General features: G+C 41.5%; 1 long non-coding RNA gene across 2 annotated transcripts; it reads right to left on the reverse strand.

The window, feature by feature from the left end:
• Window positions 1-644: 644 nt before the first annotated feature.
• Window positions 645-4,334, reverse strand: LOC134234137 (uncharacterized). Of its 2 annotated transcripts, XR_009985124.1 has the most exons (14): window positions 4,229-4,334; window positions 4,013-4,112; window positions 3,807-3,903; window positions 3,603-3,662; window positions 3,094-3,503; window positions 2,894-2,983; window positions 2,693-2,796; window positions 2,475-2,578; window positions 2,281-2,364; window positions 2,074-2,137; window positions 1,323-1,743; window positions 1,151-1,211; window positions 944-1,047; window positions 645-829 (listed from the first exon to the last, which is right to left on the reverse strand). It is a non-coding gene; the product is annotated as an uncharacterized LOC134234137 (long non-coding RNA). The 2 variants fall into 2 exon arrangements; XR_009985125.1 differs by lacking the exons at window positions 1,151-1,211; window positions 1,323-1,743; window positions 2,074-2,137; ... (1 more) ...; window positions 2,475-2,578; window positions 2,693-2,796.
• Window positions 4,335-4,835: the final 501 nt, after the last annotated feature.

Genomic DNA, 4,835 nt, shown 5'->3' on the forward strand with positions numbered 1-4,835 from the left:
GGGATCCAAAAGTTCGATTCAAGCAATTTAATACTTACAAATATTGCAAATGTTGTTTATTGGACATAGCTGGGCAATGGACTCCTCTTCTTCTCTCTTCTTCTTCTGTCCTCCTCTTCATCTGTCATCCTCTTCTGTAGGTTACTCCTCTTCTATTCCTCTTCTTCTGTCCTCCTCTTCTTCTGTAGGTTACTCCTCTTCTATTCTTCTTCTGTAATCCTCTTGTTCTGTAGGTTACTCCTCTTCTTTTGTCCTCCTCTTCTTTGGTAATCCTCTTGTTCTGTAGGTTACTCCTCTTCTTCTGTCCTCCTCTTCTTCTGTAGGTTACTCCTCTTCTATTCCTCTTCTTCTATAGGCCGGCCATAATCTTCCTCACCACATTTGAATGGGAAAGAAAGCACACCTCATCATAGGGCTTCACTCTCATTATGCATCAAGAAACTTTACGTCATTTCTGCAAAGCAAAATCAAAACATTAAAGAATCATGCAGACTTCATATCAAGTGATTCATCAAGTGCATAGAGCAATAAAAGGTTCACACTTATTGACACCATCGCAGAACTCTTGTCGGCAGGGGACAGTCTGCTCTTCCTTCTGTGGAACCAAGCCAGTCTGACCCGTACCTCTTAACAAAGATGTCGCAAAGGTCAAAACCAAAGTAACACTCCACCAAAACGGAATGAGTAACAAAATGCACAGAGTTCATGATGCACACAAAGTATGTCTTCAGAACTTGGGTCGGCCACACTACATCCAGGAGGTCTTAGTTTGCACTCCTTCAGCCAGGACTGAGTGCTCACTTCCTCTGGGAATCCACAACATCTTGACCTGTTAACACCAAAGGCGGAGAAGTCAAACAACCGTGCAAAGACTGATGGTAAGAAGAGATAAAGACAGAGATAGCAGACAGGGTATGAGGCTTGCACAAAGTATCCCACCAACCTTGGGTTTGCCGCAGTTGACCCCTGAAAGCTCAGCACTCTTGCTTTTCAGCTGACAGTCTGCTCTTCAGAGCTGGAGATAGAGGACTGCATTACACTGCATCTCTACAGCACAAAGACCAGACATCAATAGAGGTCACAATCTTCATTGTGTGAGAATGAGAACAAAATTCAAAACAGTTTGTACAGCTTTAAACCTGAATCTTACCCTCTCTTCAATGGTTGGCTGCAGTCCATCCTTTCTCACTGACGCTTGCCAAACCATTTTCCTGGAAAAAAAAGAAAGTAGGGAGGTCAAACAAGCACTCTTGCTTCTTTCGTCCACTTGTAAGTAGAAAATAGGGATGCAAAAAGAGCTTCAAAAGCAGCTTGTTACTTACCGCTCAGGCCAATGTTAGAGGGTCTGCATAATTGGACAATGGAATCTTCATCTGTTGGCCGGCCTTGTTCCCCAGCGTCGTACCACGTCCGAGTCTCTGAAAATACACAACTGACACAAAATTAGTACAAATTCAAAACAAACACATAAATCGAAAGAAATTCATCAACATTACAACAAAGTTAATGGAAGAAGAAGCTTGTAGATCAAGACAGTTACAATGTGGAAGGGCATAAATGAATTTAGGGGTTGGGATGGTTAGTACTGTTAGATTAAGGGAAGTGGATGGGAGACAGGAAAGAGACAGAAAAGAATAAATTCAAAATCTTCTCTATTAGCCTTCTTGGTGGCAGAATAGGATCCTGCTCCCTGCCACTTTTGCTGGGCTCTGCTGGGCTGGGCTGGGCTGCTCGCCTTGCTTACTGTCAATTGAGAGTCAAGAGGTCACAAAATGATGCATCAACATTACCCTAAATCTGGAAATTTTTATGTCGATTTCATTTTGCGAATCTGGGTCAAAATGCTATTGATTAATTTTTACGTTTCAAAATTTTGCGAATGACCTCTAGTTTGTTTGTTTACATTTTCTTACTGTTAGGATATTGAATTATTTTTAAGAAAAATATTTTTGGGAATGCATTGAACTCACGAATTTGCTAAAAATTTATCTACAGCTAAAATTTTCAGATTAACGTTAAAAGAGAAGAGACAAATCTCATCCAAGTTTGCAAGAAGTAGAGTTAAAATCTTACCACATCATCTTCTGATGGCTGCAGTTGGCATCCATGATGGAGAAAACCTCCTACTCTTCTGTTGCTAAAAAAGGCAAAAGCAGGACATCAGAGTAACTTCAAAGTGTTACCAAAAATTCTCCAAGTGCAATGTTCAGATGTCTTCAATAAAACAGGCACAAAGTAATGAATTAGTACAGCGACTAAAATGTACACATTGTATCTTACCCTCATGTCTGGGATTGGCCGCAGTCCCTCGGCAGGAGACAGTCTGCTCTTTCTTTTGTGGAACCAGGTCAGTCTAACCTACATCTGTTAACAAATATGTTGTATACGTCAAAACCAAAACAACACTCTCCCATCACAGAATGAGTAACAAAACTGCACAGAGTGCATGATGCACACAGGACATGTCTTCTTACCTTCAGAGCTTGGGTCGGTTGCACTACATCCAGGAACTCTTAGCTTGCACTCCTTCTGCCAGGCCTGAGTGTGCACTTCCTCTGGAAATCCACAACATCTTGACCTGTTAACACCAAAGGTGGACGAATCAAAAAACCATGCAAAGACTAATGATAAGAAGAGATCAAGATTGAGATAGCACAAAGAGTGTCAGGCGTGCACAAAGTATCTCACCAACCTTGGGTTTGGCACAGTTGACCCCTGAAAGCTCAGCACTCTTGCCCTTAAGGTGACTATTTGCTCTTCAGAGCTGGAGATAGAGGTCTGCATAACCCTGAATATCTACAGTACAAAGACCAGACATTAATAGAGTTCAAAATCTTCATTATGAAGGAATGAGAAAAAAATTTGTTTGTAAACCTTTAAACCTGAATCTTACCCTCTCTTCAATGGTTGGCTGCAGTCCATCCCTGCACTCCAGAATACTGCTGTACGTCACAGTGGGACAGATGCTTGCCTAACCATTTTCCTGAAAAACACAGAAATTAGGCAGGTCAAACAAGCACTCTTGTTGCTTTCATCAAGTTATAAATAGAAATAAGAGATCCAAAAGAGCTTCAAAAGCAGCTTCTCACTGACCTTCGGCCATGTGGGCCGGTCTTCATAACTGGACAATGGAATCTTCATCTGTTGGCCGGCCTTGATCCTCCAGCGTCGTACCACGTCCCAGTCTCTGAAAATACACAACTGACACAAAATTAGTACAAATTCAAAACAACAACAACACTACAACAAAATTAGTGAAAAAAGAAGCTCATCCGGGAAGGACATAAAGGAGTTTAGGGGTTGGGATGGTTAGTGATGTTAGATTAAGGGGAGTGGATAGAAGACAGGAAAGAGACAGAATAGAATAAATTCAAAATCTTCTCTATTAGGCATCCTGGTGACGGATTTGGGTCCTTCTATCTGCCACTTCTGTTGCACTCTGCTGGGCTAGCTGGGCTCTACTTGGCTGGGCTCTGCTGGGCTGGGACTGCTCGCCGTGCTTCCTGAATTGAGAGTCAAGAGGTCACAAAATGATACGTTAACATTAATTGTCAAGAGTAAAAGCTCATCAAAGTTTGCAACAAGTAGAGTTTTAATCTTACCGCATCTTCTTACGATGACTGCAGTTGGTGTCGGGTTGGGGAAAACCTCCTACTCTTGTGCTAAAAAGGGAAAACAAGACATTTCATTAAATTCATAGTGTTATCAAAATTCTCCCAGTGCAAAGCTCAGATGACTTTTATAACACAAGTGCAAAATCCATTATGAATGTGCACAGAGTGCAAAATGTACACATTGCATCTTACCCTCACGTCTGGGATTGGCCGCAGTACGTCGCAGAATTCCTGTCGGCAGGGGACAGTCTGCTCTTTCTTCTGTGCAACCAGGCCAGTCCTACCAAACCTGTTAACAAAGATGTCACATACGTCAAAACCAAAGTAGCACTCTCGCAACACAGAAGAGTAACAGAGACCAACAGAGTGTCAGATGTACACATGGTATGTCTTCTTACCTTCACAGCTTGGGTCAGCCGCACTTCATCCAGGAACTCTTTGCACTCCTTCTGGCAGGTGCGAGTGCCCACTTCCTCTGGGAAACCAGAACATCCTGACCTGTTAACACCAAAAGTGGACACGAGTCAAACCTCTGTGCAAAGACTAATGAAGTGAAGAGACAAAGATCGAGACAACAAATAGAGCGCCAGGCCTGCACAATGTATTTTACCAACCTTGCGTTTGTCACAGTTGACCACCGAACTCTCAGCACTTACGCTTTTTCAGCTGACAGTCTGATCTTCAGAGCTGCAGTTAAAGGGCTGCATTAGGCTGCATCTCTACAGTAGAAAATCAAGACATCAAGAGAGCTGACAATCTTCTTGGAGTCAAAATGACAACACAAATCAAGACAGTTAATTGGTTCCAATACTTTTGTATCCAGTCCCCTTGTAGTGATCCATGAAGTTAATTATTTTAATCAGTAGTACTAGTCTTTTGTTCATTTCAATATGTTAAGCTTTGCTCCATGAAGCTACTAATTTAAATCAGTTTTATTATTTTGGTTACAATTCATTTGTCTCCAATGGCCTAGCTTCCATGAAGCTACTTATTTAAATCAGTAGTACTGTGTTGGTTCCAATGAATATCCTGCTGTGCTTCCCAAGGAACTAAAAGAATTGACAAGTATTTGAGTTACATCCTTTAGTTTAATTGGCCAGAATTTCTGTGGAAGGAATAAAATGAATGGCTAGAACAAGATTAAATTGATGTGAAAGAACAGAATCCCACAAATGATCCATAAGTCAAAGAAGAATCTTCTATGGAAGTGGCAACATTTAA

Source organism: Saccostrea cucullata, unplaced genomic scaffold, assembly GCF_032062105.1.
Source record: "Saccostrea cucullata isolate Sc308-1 unplaced genomic scaffold, CSIRO_AGI_Scuc_v1 ctg14247, whole genome shotgun sequence".
In the NCBI taxonomy this organism is placed as follows: domain Eukaryota; kingdom Metazoa; phylum Mollusca; class Bivalvia; order Ostreida; family Ostreidae; genus Saccostrea; species Saccostrea cuccullata.